Here is a 19,214-nt window from a genome sequence, read left to right as displayed (position 1 = left end):
TGTGACGGGAACACCGCGTTTTCAGGATGGAGGATTAAAGCAAAACTGTCAGCTGATATTTAAATTAAAAGGAGAATACTGAGTTGGTTCAGTCATTGTGACAGAAGTGAAGAAACGCTTTGCAGAGCTTTCTTCTCCAGATATCTGCAACTTTTTTTTTTTTTTTAATTAGAATCATCTCCCTTTTCACCAACACAGCCTGATCTAATTTCTCCGTAATTGTTGTTATTTACACAGTAAAGGTTTACGGGTATTCATCGACATTTCCTTTCCCAGATCTCAGTGTCTGCCGTCGATAATGAGTGGGGGGAAATTATTTTCAACACTCTGTCATTATCTGTGTGTTCAAGTAGTCTTCCTTTTAATATGCTAATGCGGCTGATATAATCAGCTGGTAATTGTAAAACACTTCAAGTACGACACACATTTTGTGGCACTCTCTCCTGAATGAAGAAATCACAGCCAGTCAGCGGCGCAGAGCTGCGGTTAGATGTGCCGACGATCTGTTTGTGTTCTCTGGAGACGTTGTTGAGGGAGCGCCCGCCATTCAATCCTGCGTGGCACAAATCCAGAAATCACACACAGACTCCTATAGAAATGTGTAGGCTGGCGTGAAAGCCGTATCGCTGTGTCAGTGATGCCACCAACATCACTCGCTTCTTTCTCCTCCAGTTTTTATTCTTAAAAAATCCACCTTTGATTACCATTGATCCTCCCATATAGTTGCTTTATACCTGTGTTGCTATTTATGTCACAACATCTTAAATGAATCTTTTTTTTATTGTGTCTTAACCAGAATGATGAAAGAAGTGTTCTCCCCATGTCCTCCGGGGATGCTAGTCCTTTTTCTGCGGGAGAGGATGGGATCCTGACTTTGTTTTTCTCCTTCGGCTGTTATTTCCCTGAAGAGAAGAGCCGAGTGAAGGGAGCTATGAGTGATCGACTCTGCCTTTATTCTCCCAAGTTTTCGGGGGATTTGAAGTTATTGAAAGTCTGGGGATGGGTGACAGCTCAGAGATGTCTGTGTGACGCCTTGCCGCGCTGCTGTGTGTGTGTTTGCGTGCACGCACACACACATATGCGTGCGTGCGTGCATGCATGCGTCCAGCCTCGCAGTCTCTCAGACAGAGGGCATTGCCACCGTGTTCTCAAATACATGTTATTCTTGTGGCCAATCATTTCTGCTCACACATGACATCTTTCCCAGATTGATTTCATTCAGCTGTAGAGGGCGGCAAGATCAAACAAATGTTGTCTGAAATAGCGGCGGCGATATAGAGGAGGAGGGGGGCGGGGGGGTTGGCGGGGAGGTGGGGGGGGTTGTTGCTTGAAAGATGAAGTGAGGGATGGAAATGGAGAGAAAGAGAATCAGCAGTGTGCCATGTGGTGACATGGTATAGTGATAGAAGGTGTTACACTATAAAGCAACACTCCTTTAAACAACTGCTCTTCTCTCAGCGAGGTGGCTTTTTTGTGGAGGTGGCGATGGGAAGGGAGGGGGGGAAGGGAAGGGGGAGGGAGTGCGGTCCTATTCCTTCACGATGCCTCTGAGTACCCATGCAAGGAATAATGGATGCGTAATATGGAACGACAGCTTGCAGAGCACTATCATTAATGTTGTAATTCACTTTTAGTGTTTCTACTATTGCGCTGCAACAGGAGGCACAGATGTCACCTGAATCTGCTCCTTCTAGCAGCCAGAGCACACCCGGTTTTCACCAGCTGTCATGGAACGCACCCTGCCAGCCCCCCCCCCCTCCCCCCCACCCCCCCACCCCCCCATGTGTGGGCAAATGTGGGCATGAGTGTGCTTGTAAGTGTGTCTGTGGTGCATGTGGTCTTGTTATGCTAGCCTTGTTAATATAGTTTTGGGGGTTTCTGGTAGGAGGGGGTTTTTTTTGTTTACGTTTGTTACATTTGTGCTTATTCTGGTGATTAGATATTTCCAGGGGTTAGACTTTGGGTTTAAGAATAATACATAATTCCTGTATCTTCTGGTAAAGTGAGAACTTTTTAAAATGTATTACACTTTTCATCCACCTACTGTTGTGGACAGTAAAGCTAATCCATCACTGTGAATGAAAAGATGACAACCATGTTCTGCAAAGCACTACAGAATAAACATCAGGCTATATACTCGCATATTGGAAACAGGAAAGTTCTGTTTATCATTTAATATTAATGTACTTTCTGCAACACTCGAAAAGAGCAAACACTTCTGTCAATCAAAAAAACGAGTCAAAGTCGAACTGCAGACACTTCACTGCCTAAAATAAAATGTATCGGATATGTAAATATGATAAGTATTTAACTATAGAAATATGCTTAAGACATTAAAAAACAACTGTAATACATCTACAGAATGACAAGAATGAATGTAGAATGAAAATTCATGTTGCAGTGTTGTCTTTACAATTAGTGGGCGGGCCGCCTACTAATCTCAACAACCCGCCCTCTAATCCTCATCAACAGTCGGGCAACATGACAACAAGGAGTGCATGCTATGAAACTTAATTCCCAATGTTCTCCCTGTCACCCAGTTTCAGTAGATATTATTATGTCAGTGTTATTCAATAATACTAATTATTGACTTTAATGTAAAGCAAATGTTATCTACTTACTATTATAAATGAATCATGCAGGTTATTATGAGAATAATCTAAAAACCCTAACCATAACCCTAACCCTAACCATAAAACATGATTTTGCAGTAAGACTGTTTTCAATCTGTCCAGTTGCTGTTTTCCCAAATTCAACATGTTTAATAATGATTTACCACCTATTTTTTCTAATGTTTTGTTGTTAATTAGCACTTTGTGACTAACACAGACAGATAATTAGTAGTAAATAGTCAAACAAAGTGAACCCAGTAAAATGGTTCAAAACAAGAAATGATGGTCAGACAAACATCTACTGTTATTGTACAACACCAGCCTCTTACTTTACTCCGTTTACTATAAACCCGCAACTCCGACCCAGAAAGCACATCACATGTCAGGAAGCCTCGACATAGACTCACTAATACATCACTGACAGATGTGCGTAGCTTTTATTAAGCTAAGATATACAGTATACTGTATTTTAGTTGATGATAATGTAATATTCAAATATATATATATATATTAGAGAAGTGCAGGGGCCAGTATTTGTATCTGTATTTGTTGAGGCAGCAAAATTATTTGTATTTGTATTCGAATAAAAGTAGAAAGAGGTTTAAAAATCCTGTTTTTATTTTTATTACGCTTTTAATTTTAGAAAATCAAAGTGTTACAATAAGTTTTCATGAAGTGTTCCCTTGGGAGCGCTTCATTTGTGAAGTTGTAGTTCAGCTTTATCTCTGGGGAACACCCCCAACTCCGAGAGTGACGTCCAAATTAGGAAATGTGCGTCATGTAGCAGGTGGATGTGACTCCCCTCGTTTAGACCTGCTGATAGATGTAACAGTGGAGCAGAGGAGAGACACTGAGATAGTGATGTAACCGACCTGTGCGCTGGTATTTAACATGTTTTTTTTTTTTTCTTCCTGAAAACAAATAATTTTTAAAATATTTGTATGAAACAAATATTCGTATAAAACCCCACTATTTGTGCTTTGCCGAATAGCATATTTGTATAATATATATACAGTATACATATATCCTGAGCTTCAGAAACACTGGAGCCTACATTCCCCATAATGCAGTTTATTAGTATCTTTAATTAGGCCAGTTCTCTCAAACCCAGTTTGTAATACTTCCTGATATTAATTTGACGTCTCGAACTGAAGCCAAGTGAACCCTGATGACATGATGACATCACACTTACTGGTACTGTTTGTGTGTGAGTCCACTGTTTTAATTTCCTTTTAAACTACTCTGATGGTGGTTTCATAAACATTTGATGCCCATCAGTCAAATATTTTGTCATGTTCCTTCAAAGTGCAGCTTTTCCCCTTTGAGGCAAAAATGCAAAAACAATAAGTAAATAATGATATGGATTTCATGGATTCCAGGGCTCTAATTGAAACAGGTGTGATTAGCATATTGTTTGTGTTTCATGCTGCACCGTAGGCCTATTTGTGTTATACGGGGGGACCTTTATGGAAATGAGGCGCTTTGAAAAAAAAAAAAAAAAATCAACAGAAATGTATCCCATTTCTTTAAAAGGGGCACAAATTTACTGTGAAGATCATCCTGGCAAAACCACAGAGGGAAATGTCAGAAGGAGAAAAAAAAAAAAAAAAAAAAAGGTTCAAAGAGAAAATAGCTGACTGACTCTGTAAGTGAAGCTAAGCTCAAAATGAAAAATGTTCATTATATGCCCGTCAAGGTGAAAGGAAGCCATCTCCTCGCTGCTGCAGTTAAAATGTCGACCTCTCCTTCTCTGAGGGCGAAAAGAGGAGAAATGTAAAAAGAGGAGAAATGTTACTGTGTGTGTGTGTGTGCATACATGTTTTGTGTGTGTGTGTGTGTGTGTGAGTGACTGATCTGAGCTCCAGTTCAGACAAGGGCAGCGATGTTAATGGTGCTACTCAGTAAAATGACCCTTACATCCGTTTTATTCATACATTTTCACAGCGCTTCAGAAGTCCTCATATCCCGCCCGCCCCTCCCTCGTCAGCTGTTGTGTTTGTGTATCATTGTTGTGTTGTGTGTTGTGACCTCTCAGACCTCCACTTGTCTCTTTGCATGTACCTGCTCATGTTAAGGCCGTTAAAGTTGCACTCAGGATGCATTTTATTCACAACATGCTACGGTCGACCTCTGCGGATCACAGATGCCGTTCCCGCCGCCTCATTACTAACAGTTTATATAACCTAATGTTACTCCAATCACTCGCCGTGCTGGCGAATGTGTTTTTTAACCACAGCCTCTCGTTCAGCGCTAACACTACGGCAGCCGTGATGCTACGAATCCCAGACGATAAAGCAGCAGGTGGGGGAGCTCAGCGGGCTGACCACAATGTTGATGAAAATATTTCAGAATTGATCTTCATGGCCTGACTGCAAATGAGCGGAAGTCTCACGTTTTTTTTTTTGATTTGTTAGGTTCTGTGCTTGTGCCAAGGCCCGCTACAATTTTCATAAGGATTCGATGCCAACGTGGCCAAAAAACTCAACTATCTGTTATAGATTATGAGCTAACCTTCCACCTCGCCGTCTTATTTCTTCTACAGATGAAATGTTGGATGTGAAAGATTTTTCCACATTATTATGGGAGCAGCGTCATAAAAGTACAACTGCTCCGAACTTAGTGGAGTTACTTATATCCCATCATTAGCAGTCTCTCTGCTGCTACTACCTTTTTTTTTTTTTATCTTTTTTGTCTTTGTGTTGTATCCATTACTTTTTGTTAAAGTTTGAAGGATAAGCCTGGTGAAATTCTTTTATTTTTCAATAAATCCCAGGAAAAGACTCAAACTATCAATAAATTGATGCACTAAAAAGTATCATGTGTGTATCTGAAGCCTGATATAGCTTATTCCTCTGTGCCACGGAGCTCCGTTATTGTCTAAAAACTATTAAAAACACATCAGTGATCCACTGGGTTCCCTCATGAACACACACACACACACACACACACACACACACACACACTGCAGTTTGTTTTGACTCAATCCCACACACACACACACACACACAGACACACACACACACACCGTCCTGCTGCAGGAAATACTTACTAGAGCACCGAATGTGGATTCATTCGCCACTGAAAATAGTCCCTGACAAATGAACTGTTTCCTCTTGTTTGAGTAACATTTGCAAAAAAACTACAGTTCCCAGCTTTTAAGAAATTACTGAGCCTTTCTCCAGTGGGAACCAATCAGCTTGGAGCTCAGATCCACAGACGGAGTAGGAAAGTATTGAGAGACGGACGACTGATTCATTGTTGGTTTAAGGGGTATTCAACTAAAATTTGAAGAGCTCCAGTTAGAGAAAATTTCTTGAAGCAAAGGTCTGGAAGATCATAATGTCTAACTATTTATAGTGATATATATTAAAATAGCCTAGTAGTTGTATCAACATCTGCATGTAATCAATACCTGACATAGAACTGAACATATATGTATGACTGCTGATATGTTTAATGTAATAATAATAATAATAATAATCTCATCTACTAAATAGAATAGGGCTGCATTTGAAAATAAGAGAAAATAAATAAAATGTTCAAATAAAGTTCTTAACGTGTTTCACATCTTGACTTTCTCTGCCTTTCTCCGTCTACCGTAAAGACTACAAAAGCTGCACCAGTTAAAATAGAAGCGCCCCGTCAGGTTTTAAATTATAACCTTCTGTCTCAGCTGTACATCCGGGGGTCTGTACGGGACAGCTTCTGGGTCCGGACCCGGACCGCGGTCCACCAGTTAGTGACCTCTGATCTAGAAGATCACTCAGACTCATCCTTTAACTGTTAAAATGTCTCAGGACAAGTTATGGACTTATTACATAAAAATGTAACTTATTACTCATTATTATATCTGTATTATTATTATGACTGTATCTTGTGCTATCTGAGATCAATAATTCAGATACAAAGATTATGCAGATCAACTTTTCTTACATTTCTCTTGCAGGTTATTGGCTCACGTCAATAGACATCACATAGAACTTCAGTGTCATACATTATGCAGAAGGGATATGTGGGAAGTGTGTTGTTCAGTACCTGGACCATCCAACATGTGCTTTGCTCTTTTTTCCTTTTCTTTCACAGTCACTGATCGGTATCGTGCGACGTTGACAGTGGACGTCACTCTCAGCAGCAACGGTCACAAGTGATTTCTCCTCAGATCAACACCTACTGACCTCTGACCTCTCAGACAGGTAGGATGACTCACTTTCACAAGACTTACAGAACTGATGGATAATGACAGAGACTTTTATTTTGTAACAATGAGCCTTAGCAAAAAAATGAAGAGTATTTATATTATATATATATGTGTGTATATATATATATATATATATATATATATATATATATATATACATATATGGGGGGTTACAGTAAAACATAATAATATTAGTAAAGTAATAATATTTGCGCCTTCACATTTTGAACTGTTTCTCATGCAAGAAATATTTTTGGAAAACGAAGCATAAAAGTGTGAGATGGCCTTAAAGTAAAATTAATAAAACATAGCGATGTTTTTCAGTGCACCACATCTGTACTTGCTCATTATTTAGTTCATTTTCTAATTAAAAGATGTCTCAGCAGGTCTCTAAATGCCATATTGACTTAAGTTGCAAACCATTGGACAGCAAAAAGAAATACCATTTTTCTTCTTTGCCATTTTGTGTAATGAGCCACTGTTTTTTTTTTTTGTTTTTTTTTTCATCCCTGTGCACATTGCTGAAAACGCTCTCCTCTCTTGTGCTGTACTCAGACAGCTAAGAGACTTCAGAACAGACTCATTGGAATGATAATCTAGTATGTGTCTGCACTTATGGAGAATATCTCCGAGCATGTCAGACTCGCATCAAAGACGTTTTTGTTGTAATTTTCTTTTTTCAAGGGCAACTTGAAAGAGGAGTCAGGAAGAAAAGTGGCATTGCTTCTTTTTTTTTTTTTTTTTGTTTTTTCTCCTACAAGGCAGACGGTTTCAAAAAGTAACCCCAGCGCTTTTGTGATGGGGAGTGTGTAGGATGATTCAGCAGGAACCCAACAGCCCATCTGACTGATTCACATTTAAACATAAACAGAAAAAAAAAAAAAAAAACCCTGCTGCTGCTCCAGGGAGCTCCGTAGAGGAATGGAAAGTAGCCCCAAATTTCACAGCGGCAAATCAAACGTCTTTTTATTTAACTCTTCCGTTCTGTTTTCTCTTTCCTCTACGGCTCCCTGTAGCATTGTGCACACACATAACAGCACCTACTGATTGGGCTTATTTGAAGCACGTACCCTGACAAAAAAAAAAAAAAAAAAAAAAAAAAAAAATGGAGAAGAGGAGATTTTCCCGTGTCACAACGGGATTGAATGTGGTTCTCCAGAAGAGGAGGGCCTGAGAGGATTATATGGCTCAGTGGGTGCTGTATTGTGTGGGGAGTGGATACAGCAGGTACCCACCGAATCCCAGCCAAGAGACAGACACAGTGTTGCTAGGGATAATGTTGCCTCCCAGCAATTAAACTCTGGAGGTTTTGGAGTGGTTTAGGAGGAAGCTTGTTAAATTATCCCATCGCTTCTTTTTCCCCCCTTTTTTCACTCTCTCTCTGTCGCTCTGCCTCTTCATTAATCACGTTTCTTCCCTTTTTTTTTTACTGTTTCGCCGGATGAAAACCTGAGAACTATAGGAGGAGTCGTTTTTTCCTCGAATACTCGCCGCTTTAATTGAATTCTCTCCTATTTTGCATTGTTGTCAGTCACATATTAAACGTGTACAGAGACATCGAGCACATTCGCTCTGCTTCTGTTTAGGTCATACATAAATAAATATACGCCTGAGGATTTGTCACTTTTCAGTGGATGCTACTGTCACACACATTTTTTTTAAGGATCCTCTACTTTCATCAACATATTGTTTATGAGGTTAAAAGTTCAAGATGCCTCATGTTTGCTTCATTTAACAGTTTAACATGTGATCATCCTGGTCAGTAGTTGCTGTACCTTTTTTTCCTCTCTAACATTTTTTTTGCTCATTCTTCCAGAAAACATTCCCATCTCTATACATTTTACATTGTGTACACCCTGCTAGAGTTTTGTCCAGCAACAGTAGAATTCATATTTTATTTTATATTTTTCTCCAGGGGGTTTGAGTCGGTTCTTAACTTTTATGCTCTTCTATGCTACACGTCTACTCCACCACAATTCAGGGACGGGAAGGAGAAATATTTACTTGTTTTCTCCGCTACATTTATTTGAGAGCTGTAGTTAAAATGTGGATAAAGGTTTTAAAACACAAGAATATAAAATAAAATGCTTTGTAGGTGACTCGACAGTATGTAGAAAGAGCTAAAATGCTACTAACATGTGAAGGGACCGTTCGCAAAACTTCAACTTTTGATAATTTGACTACATTTTGCTGATACTTGAAGGCATTTTACTCACTAACTGAGTGTTTTTACTGTTTTTTTTCACTACATTTATTTGAGAGCTGTAGTTAAATTGCGGATTAAAGTTTTAAAACACCGGAATATAAAATAAAATGCATTGTAAATGACCTGACAGTATGTAAAACGAGCTCCATCTTAGCAAACTCTCCCTTCACAATACTTCAACTTTTGATAATTTGACTACATGTTGCTGATACTTGAAGGCATTTTACTTGTAACTGTAGCAGACTTTCTACTTTTTCTCAATTATAGGGTCCAAATACTTCCACAACTGGGCCGCACAAACTTCTACTGTTACGACAGGAAGTGATTTACATCGGCTTGCCGTGCGTTATGCATTCAAAGGAACATTGATATGGGTTTCAAAGCAGCAGCGTACCCTTGTTCCCTGAACCTCTCACGCTGCGTACACTTCGTCTTCACTTTTGCCTTTGAGTTCAACCTACATAAAACTCCTGTCTTGGTTTTATGGGAGGACGTGGTGCTCGCTAACTTTGACCACAGTCCTTGTCTTCGGGCGAACAAACAGCCCATTTCAAAGGTGAGAGTCCGTGGCATTCCTCTTGAAGAAAACATTCTCTCATTTATTCTCAAATGTGACACCGTGCTTCCTAATACCCTTGGGACTTCTGTGTCCGTAGTTCCAGGTCGGTTCCCAACAGTGCAGCAGTGCTGCGTTAACCTCTTTTCCATTCGGCACCCCTCTACACACACACACACACACATACACACATACACCCCAAGGTAACTGTGGGTAGTAGAGCCCCAAAGCTTCGTCATCCAGGACAAATTGGTAGCAAGCGGCTCATTTACTCGGAGCCGTCATGAATGGACTGTGCCGTGACTGTGTAAACAAGTGCAAAGACTCCCAAGGGCATTCCTGCATAAATAATGACTCCAAGAGATGTTTGCCATTTGTACCACTCACTGGTTGCAGACATGGGTCAGCTAGTCTCCTCTGTGGGGAGTCTTCAGTAAACAACAGCCGTCGTGTCCATTAACGACTGTGTGGAAAGTTTACCTGGTCACAGGTGCAGGGGGGGGGCTGGTCTCCCAGGCTTCTTCTTCTCTCCCCCCCTCCTCCCTGCTTGTTTTGGAAGCTTTTCGAAGACTCACTTACAGGATGTCTTCTTTTGGTCTGAGCCGCAGTAGAAGTTTACTGTACAGCAGTTAAAGCGAGACTTAAAAGTAGTTTCTTTTTGTCAGACGGACTTGTGAGTGATTGTGTTTTGTCATCCTGTCAGGTTAGAGGTTTTTAGTGGCAGATGAGGAGTCAAAACGCATCACATTTCCTGTCATTTTAACACCAGCGTAGACGCGTACGGTCTACACTCTGAGGGCACATAAAGCATAAAGGGCCGTTTGTTCTTTTCGGTTTCGCTTTTCTTCTCAAGCGTGATGAACTGCAGGCTGTGAAGACGTCAACGCCGGTCTCCTTATTGCTTCCTGCTCGTTGATGGTTCATTTCTAATAAGTTGTTTTCCAGTTGTCTTGGAAGGAGAATAAAACACTCTGTATTTACAGTTTACTGTCACTCGGCCAAATGAAGCAAACTGAAGGATTCGATACTTTGATGAAACTGTTCCAAACACTCTTTGCACAGATGCATCCAGGGTTGACATTACAGGAAGTAATGCAGCTGTTTGTGTAATTTTACATTCATGTTGCTATGTCTAAACATTTAAAAGAGCTTTTTTTTTTGAGATTTAAAAAAAAAATAGAGCAAAAGGTCAACATGAAAAAGTGAGTTTAACACGCTGGAACTCCGAGTAGTCTGACAGCTTTCTGAAGTTTCTCATAATTAGACAATGGGCGATATTTCCCTCCAGGGCAAACCCAGTTTTTATGAACTTTTCCTCAGGCACTGGACTATTTTATGCGTCTTGTGCGCGATTGCTAATTTTTTTTTTTTTTTTAAATCTCCAAACAAGTTTGTTTACACACGGCTGTAGAAGGATTGTGTTTGCGTTAATTAGGAGTTGCAGAGCAATTCTGCTGCTTCATTTTGACCCCGAAACTGTGTGTGATGAATCTAGGAGATCTACTGTGGATTGATACGTGCATCAAATACAATTTTGAGTGTGGCTGGAGAAGATTTCATACATGTTATCATACAAGTAAGTCTCTCACAACAACATGTGTAGAGCAGGAATGATCAGCAGAGGTTATTTAAATCTTCCAAAACAGTCAGGATCTAACCCTTAATTAATATGCTGTTTTTCTAAATATCAGATTGGAAAGATTACTCCACCTTTTCAAAGTAAAATCATTTAAAGTATCAACGTTTTGATTAAAAGTCCACTTCAAGAATCAAAAGAGGAAAACATATCATATCAGGGAGATTATCACAGCCAGTTTTCCATTTTGCTACATGCAATCAGCTGCAGAACGGTCAGGGGGAAATAAATAAGTGATAAAATAAATAGGTTATAAAAAACACACACACACTCATACATGCAGATTGCGGAGGCGGGGAAACACCCCCCTCCGTATTTTCTCTAGATTGTGTTTCCGCCCGCTCAGATGAACTTGATGAGAGAAGAGAACAAACACCTCTCCAAAAAAAAAAAATATATATATCCTCGCTTACTTTATGCACAGCTGCTTACAACCTCTTCCTTCAGATACTCTACAGTCAGCTATGTTTATAGATGGCCAACCAGGGGCTGGAAGTAAGCAGCACTCCCAGTTTGCATTGCATAATTGTGTGTGTGTGTGTGTGTGTGTGTGTGTGTGTGTGGCATATAGGTTTTTTCCGCTCCAAGCGTGGGTTTTTTTGAAGGAGAATGCAAAGCAAGAGGATGTGTCAGTGGGAGAGAGATAGAGAGAGAGAGAGAGAGAGAGAGAGAGAGAGAGAGAGAAATAAAAAGACAAAGACAAAGCAACACCCACTCCTCATTAGCTCAAACATTGCATGTATCCGTTATCCTGTAAGATAACATTTGAAGAAGAAGAAGAAGAAGACGAAGGGGGGGTAAAAAAAAGAAAAAAAAAGAAAACGGAAGCCCACATCCACTGCGCCACAACATGGGATGGAGATATAAAACAAATCTCCACACTTAGACTCTGCCATCTGTTCATCTTGGAGAAGAGCACGCCTTTTCAACACTTTTTCTCCCCCCTCCTCCTCCTCCTCCTCCTCCTCCTCCTCCTCCTCCTCTTCCTCCTCCTCGCTTTCCCCTCCCATCAAGCTCTCTCAGAAACCAGACAGCTTGACAAAATGACATGCCTGGATACCAACCCTGTAGCTGTGTGTTTTCTCTTTCCCTCTCCCTCCTTTCCTTTTTCTTTACAATTTGACTTTTTTTTTTCTTTCTCCAGATAGTTTGCATATCTAAATCCAGTTTTTGATAGCATATGCGAAATACAATGTGACATAATACAATTTGAGCTCCATGTGAGAAATGGGATTATCTGTGGTGGTGATTGTCAGTGCTGTGTTACAGTAATTACTTTCTTCCAGGAAGCGAAGACTTGACTCACTCACAACTTGACCTGCTGTCATTATCTATTCACTCTGACAGTATTTATGCATTCGCCTTGATATTTTGTTTTTTCCTTCAGGTGAATTAAAAATGATTTTTGGAAGTAGAATAAATAAATAAAGGGAGAAAAAAAAAATATGAGTAATCCCCCTGCAAATTGGAACAAGGAGTAAATCCCACCGGCAGTAAATCCCCCCACTGTTTCTATCTCTCTCTCTCTCACAACGCTTGTTTGGATGCTTCAGAGGAAGTGGTCGATCGTCACATTGCAGACACGTCATGGGCTTCTTCTTCTTCTTCTTCTCTGTGCTCTCCACAGCCTGACAAACTCCCCCGGTGGTCTAATTGATACAGGATGTGTTTTTCCAGGTCTCCAGAGGAAGGTCGCATCGTGTGAATCCGACACACATACCGTGGAGACACAGCGACATAGCAAAGGCAGTATTTATAACACGTCTTAGATGTCTCAAACTGACGCCTACTGTACCCGTTCTGATCTATTTACCAGCTGATTAACCATCTTATATTTGCTCTTAGTGTCCAATTGAGATATTTTGCTTTAAAAATAGCACCATCTGAACCGTTTCACCAGTGTTTGTTGAGGTTAAATATCCAAAATCTGTTTAGAAATCAGATTTTAAAGAGACGCAAGTGTCAAAAAATCTCAACATGACCGAACCTAGAACTGTAGAAGCTACAACTAATAACTAATACTTTCTTTAGTACAGATTAGTTTGATAAATATAAAGATATTTATCTAGAAAACTGTCTGTTTTGTTTACTGATATATGCAAAATAAATCATTGCATCTGTGTTTAATGTTATTTTAACACACACAGCTGGACAAGAACTTTCCCAAATGAGATTAAAGCTGCAAACAGTGATGAACAGTCTGTCAAATATTAGTTCCCATATTGGAAATTGTCTATGCATCTGACTAACTATGTGTTAGCTAAGCTTGGAAGCCTAGCAGGGTTGGTGGCAATCTGCAACCTCACCACTAGATGTCACTAATCTTACACACTGGTCCTTTAAGTGGGCTAATATCAGGGCCGGAGTCTAGCGGCATCCCGTCCTCTGGGACTAAAGGGATTTATTTATTTTAAACTATCGCTTAGCAAATGACAGACTGAACCGAGCGCTGACTACAACGGAGCACGTCTTCTCATGCTGTTACTATAGTTACTATCACCGCCTGGCTACTCAGCGTGAGACCTGAAATGTTCCCGCTGTGCCGCTCCGTCGTTCCCTCTCAGTCACAAACAGCTTGCTAGCAGCACCTCACAAATATGTTGTGCTGGTTAATCAAAACACCAGCGCTACCCTGCTGTGTGTGTGAGTATATTAGCCAAAACATAAGCTACATTTAGACAATTTCAATATATTATTGTGGGGTTTTTTTTTGTTATAATCTAAACCTTTAACATAGCTTGTATGTGGACACAGATCGGTTGGGTCTGGTCATAAAAAATTACATTCTGATTAATAGTGGTTAGGTCACAGGTGATGAAATAATACATCTTTAATGAGGAAAATATTAATTACATTGTTTAAAATGTGAACATATCAGAGCTGCAGAGCTGCGGTCCGCTGCTGCTCAGCTTCATTTTTTCGTCACAGGCACAAATTACCGACTCACAACTAAGCAAACTAACAACGGGGAATACTAAGAAATATATACAGACACTAATAACAATTATTTCTACAATTACACAAGAGAAATTGCTGGAGAAATTCGGTGCACTCAGCATGGCTACAATCTTTCCAGACCGCATGTGTTATCAGGCAGAGAAACGGGGGACCGCAGCAGGCTGCATACATAGTAGGCTACATAAATATGAAAGTGTACTGCAAAGGCACAGCTCACTATAGAAACCTTTACAATTACTGAAAGCAGCATCTCTAATCTTTCAAGTAAATTGTTAAAGAAAACACTCCTCAGGGGCCTCTGCAGGCAAACTCTGTGTTGCTTTACAAAGTAAAGAAATTGATTTTAGGAGGTTTTTAAATTCACTTCGGGGCAGTTAAAATAGTTTTTTGGGAAGTTAGTCTGGCTAATACGCTAACATAGTCTCTAAACTTGCTTTGATGATTTAAATTATTAAGAAATGACCAACCTGTAAGATAGAACATGCATAATTTGATGGTCTTATTTATTGAAAATAACTATATACAGCATGTAACATATGTAGTGACAACGTTAGAGGCCTTTAGGGTTCAGCAGGTTAAAACAGTATCACCGTCCTTCCTGATCGCCGCCATGGATCGAGTGCAGCACGTGTCTCTCTGTGTTTCGGGCATCAGTATCTGGGCGGTACGTCCCCCCCCCCACCCCCTCCCAACCCACCCGTCTCTGCCAAGCGGTGACACATGGCCGGCTATGCATCATTTTTTGAGTGTTTGGCTGAAGTCTCGTCCTCTCTCTCTCTCTCTCTCTCTCTCTCTCTCTCCATGGCCCCTCAGCCTGCTTCCACAACCCGTAAAGAGGACATCCATCAGGACAGGTTTAATTTGCCATGCAGTCACGCTTCTCTGCTAATACAATTTGTTAACCAGTTGTTAAATGTGTGTGTGTGTGTGTGTTTCTCTGGACGCCTGGTGTACAGTATGACCCTTATGTTTTCACGGATTTGGTTTAGTTTCACTTTCTTTGAACTCGATTTCACTTTTTTTCCGTGAATTTATTCTTTTTTATTTTTTTCCATTAATGTCTTTTTAAATTTTCAGACACCGACTATCATAATTGGCTCGCTGGCTAATTAGCTTTTGTTTTATCAAAAAATAATTAAGAATTTGTTCAAAGAAAAGGCAAGCTTCTCTTTTAATCCTGTTGAACATGGCCTAGATGAAAAGAGCCCTGAGCTTTCAACTGGCGGAGATAGAACGATAATTTGCAGGCTTAACTCGTGTTCGCCGGCATGAGAGTGACATGGCGGTCTATGATGGGCCGGCGCTATGTACTTCACACTCCAAACTATTTGTTGCTCAGTGACATTGAGGTGACCCAGAAAATTCTATGTCATTAAATGCTTCGGGGGGAGTGGGGTGGGGGGTGGGGGGTGGGGGGGGATTTTATTTTTCCAGCACTGACCACAGTTTGTTCCCATCTCAACAAGACGCTGGTTGTTTCTCTCTCTGGACTTTTGAGTGTCATCTCTTTGTCCATTTTTTCTGCTGTAATGAAATTCTACAATTACTGAGCTCTTCAGCTCCCGTTTTCTTTTGTTTTTCCTGCAGCCCCCCCCCACCCCCCTCCCCCTCCGCCCCTCTTCTCTCTGTTGCATCACAGTCACAGCTTTGCACTGAATGCTACCAAATGGGTTTCCTAGATACCCCTCGCACAATGGAGTTTAATTCTGGTTACACAACACTAGATGTCACTCCAATGTTCTGAGATTAGTTTGATGTGACTGCATTTGCCCACAACCTTGGTGGACATCCCTATTCGCCTTTTAGTGCATTTCCACACATCAGCTCACATGCTTTCACATCACATTACATCACATATCCCCATCGTTAACCATGGATCAAATGCTTGTGTCATCCAAGTCGAAGATGCTGTCTCAGATAAGCAGATTTAAAGTGTGTATTATTTGAGCAGGAAAACTGAAGGAGGGGGGGGGGTTGGAGGGGGGGGTTAGCTCTGTGGTGTGATCCTGGGTCTCAGGGGGAGGCTCCCGCTTGTCAGAATGTGCTGTTGCAGGATCTTCCTGATGAAGTCATTAAGAAGTCATTAAGAAACCATTAAGAATCATTAAGTCGGCGAGGTGGCACTCCAATGTGCGCACAGCGAAGCGCCAGGCATCAGGAAAACTTGTTAATCACGCAGTTTATTTGTTTCCCCAGTGTGAGACTGTAAATACTATGACAGTGTGTTGAAGTGTGCATCCTAATGAAAGTCTGTATTAGCTCCTCTGCCAGTGTGTGAACGCCCGTCTCCAGAGGGGCCACTCTCATCATCACACGATGGCTGCCTCCTCGCCAGCTAACTCTCTAAAGCAATAAACAAGAGCACGCGTTTCTGATTCTGTTCACTTATTTTTTCCCCCCTTAATCGGCCAGGTGGCTGATTTATAAAATGGCAGAGATATCAGGGAGTCGCTGCTTTGTTTTTTTCCGTCCTCTCTGTCTCGATTTGTGATCTTTGAGCCGGCGCGCCGCTCGTGTACGCGTGCACGGGTATGTGTGTCAGCGAGCGTCTGCACTTGTCATGCGTATAGGCGTAACCTTAGTGTTTTTCTAGCTGATTGCACGACCACTAGAAGCTCCATACTGTGACAGGTCAGAAGGAGGAGGGTGCCGCTTGAAAAACCACTGAAGAGCTCTTATCTTACTCATTAGGCTTGAGCTAGATGTTGCCTTCCCCCCCCCTGTAATTATCTCCATACAGTAAATCTCTCATTAGGAGGTCCTTCTAAACCAAACCCTCAGAGACACGGGGGCTATCTCCAGGATGAAGGAGGGAGGGACGAAGGCTCAGGTGCCGTCTGACGCCACTATCGGCTGGAATTAGGCTCCGTGGGACAAACACTGATGTAAAAAGGTCTTTTGTAATTGTAGGTGAGGGTGAAAGGTACATTTACAACTTGTATGTCGTTTTATTCTGTGTTTTCTGTTAAGAAAAGAAAGCAAACTAACACAAAGTGACTTCATTATTACAGAGAACAGAATAAAAGTTAGCAGCAGATGTTAGCAGCAGATGATAAGGAGGTCCGCTAACGAGCACTTTGACATGTTAGCGACACGAGACAACAGAGCTTCAAACAGTCAAATCTTCCCAAACTGGAGATACATCAGTCAAAAAATCTGAAATACTCTTTAACATGTCTGAGAGAGCAATTATGAAAAATCATAACCAAAATAGATCAGTACCAGTATCAGAAAATACCACAGATTTTATTGATTTACCTGAAAAAAGAGGAAAAACTTCCACATTCTTTTCTTTGATTGTTCAGTTTTGTGTGTAACTCATATTCTTCCTCTTCAGTGGCTACGGCTTCTGTCATGGAGGTAATTAAGTTAATATATTAGCTATCACACTTCATGATAAAACACTTCCTGCAATTTGCTGTGTTGGCTTATGTATATAATATATGTAGACTGAAGAGGCTCCTTGTTTTTCACTCTTGGCAGCCAAATAGAAATCATCCTGAGCTTTAAAAAAAAATAAAAAAGTATTTATTTTATTTTGAAACTGCTCTTTCCAGAAAGAAGACAGGATTTGTCACCTGTTCAAATACCTTATTTGGTCGGTATGTATCTAGTGCCCATGTGAATTATGACGGGAGCAAAAGCCAAAGAAAGTGATGTTTTTATAACTGCTGCTCTTTCCTACTGACAGTCAGTATTAACAGGATATATTAACAGTAAAACAGTATTTTTTCTCCACTCAAACACGTGTTTTTCTTCTTGTTCTTAAAGTTGGATGTTTGAACTCCTCTGTGCAGAATGATGACGTGCAGTTTGACACATTCATCTGCTGAAAGTGAAAAAGTTTCTCTCTGCTTACTGATAATTAGATTTTTTAGGGGCGGGTCTCTGAGCAACACAACCAGTTTGGAAGCCAATCCTGGTCCAGTATTCAACTTACACAAGTGTGAAACTTCAAAGCTTCCAGTGCACAAACTCTGAGACTTTACAGTGAAGTAGGAGACGTTTTGTGTCCAGCAGGAAAATACATTTACATATTCATTGATTCTGGAAGGAGTAGATGTCATTTTAAGGATTTATAGCAGTAATTATACATTTTATATGGAAAAAACCATATCAGAAACACATTATTGTTCCAAGCAGAATATTTTTAAATGTCTTAATACATTTCTGGAGGGAATCTTTAAGTTTTTTTTTTTTTTTTTGACATTTCATTCCTTTATTAGTGATCCAACAGTAGAGAGATGACAGGAAATGAGGGGAGAGAGATGGAGACTGACAGGTTCAATAGGTTCATTGTCGGCACCTTAAACCCTTTAGGCGACTATGGCGCCCTGCGGGACCTGGAAGCGTTAGTTTAACAAAAAGAAATCTTTACTCAAGGTCCACTGACTATTTTCTCTGTAACTCTCAGCCACATCTCACACATTTCATAAGAAAAAAGCTCATGCAGGGACTTTCCAGGCGGTCGTATAGAGTGTTGGAGGGGAAAGTAAGAACACTGAGCGAACTACATCCACTGAGGAAGACCTTGAGATGTGGTTGAGAGCACTTGATTTGTACTCATGTCTTTTACTCTTACTCCTTTTTCTTGCACACTTTGTCTCGGAGCTTGTGAGAGAGCTCTGTCCGCCGTCCAGTTCATAGATTTAAAGAGGTACACGCCTCCGTGTTAGAAATGTAGGTCCCCGTGACAACAGCTCAACAACAGCTCTGACACAATAAATATCTGTCATCCCAGACATATTCCAGGGCTCCTGTCCAGCTCTGGAGCCCCCCCCCCCCCCCCTTGAATCATTTAACACAGCGCAGGCCTGCTGTGACCAAACATCCAAAATAAACAATAAAAAATGCAGGTGTGTTCAACAAAGCGTCTCATGTGATCACAGCTGTAAATCCCCGCATGAACTTTCACTGCCGTTTGTAGCACGTCGAAGAATATTGACATAAAAGCTGTCAAAACAACAAAATAGCTACATGACAGATGGCTTTCAGCGGCCATGTTAAGCTTATGGATGTGCCTTTGTCCGCCTATTTGGCATGATAGC

At 40.7% G+C, this 19,214-nt stretch overlaps 1 protein-coding gene across 4 annotated transcripts in view; it reads left to right on the top strand.

The window, feature by feature from the left end:
- LOC137200873 (RNA binding protein fox-1 homolog 3-like) overlaps window positions 1–19,214 on the top strand; it is a 505,114-nt gene that overhangs the window by 195,288 nt on the left and 290,612 nt on the right. For all 4 annotated transcript variants that reach the window (XM_067615568.1, XM_067615564.1, XM_067615569.1 and 1 more), the window contains exon 5: window positions 6,696–6,805. The gene's annotated coding sequence lies outside the window, so the exon portion shown is untranslated. The remainder of the gene's footprint in view (window positions 1–6,695; window positions 6,806–19,214) is intronic.

The sequence above is a fragment of the Thunnus thynnus genome, chromosome 17 (assembly GCF_963924715.1).
Source record: "Thunnus thynnus chromosome 17, fThuThy2.1, whole genome shotgun sequence".
Taxonomy (NCBI): Eukaryota; Metazoa; Chordata; class Actinopteri; order Scombriformes; family Scombridae; genus Thunnus; species Thunnus thynnus.
Note: the sequence above shows the minus strand (reverse complement) of the source record. Positions and strands in the feature narration are given on the sequence as shown.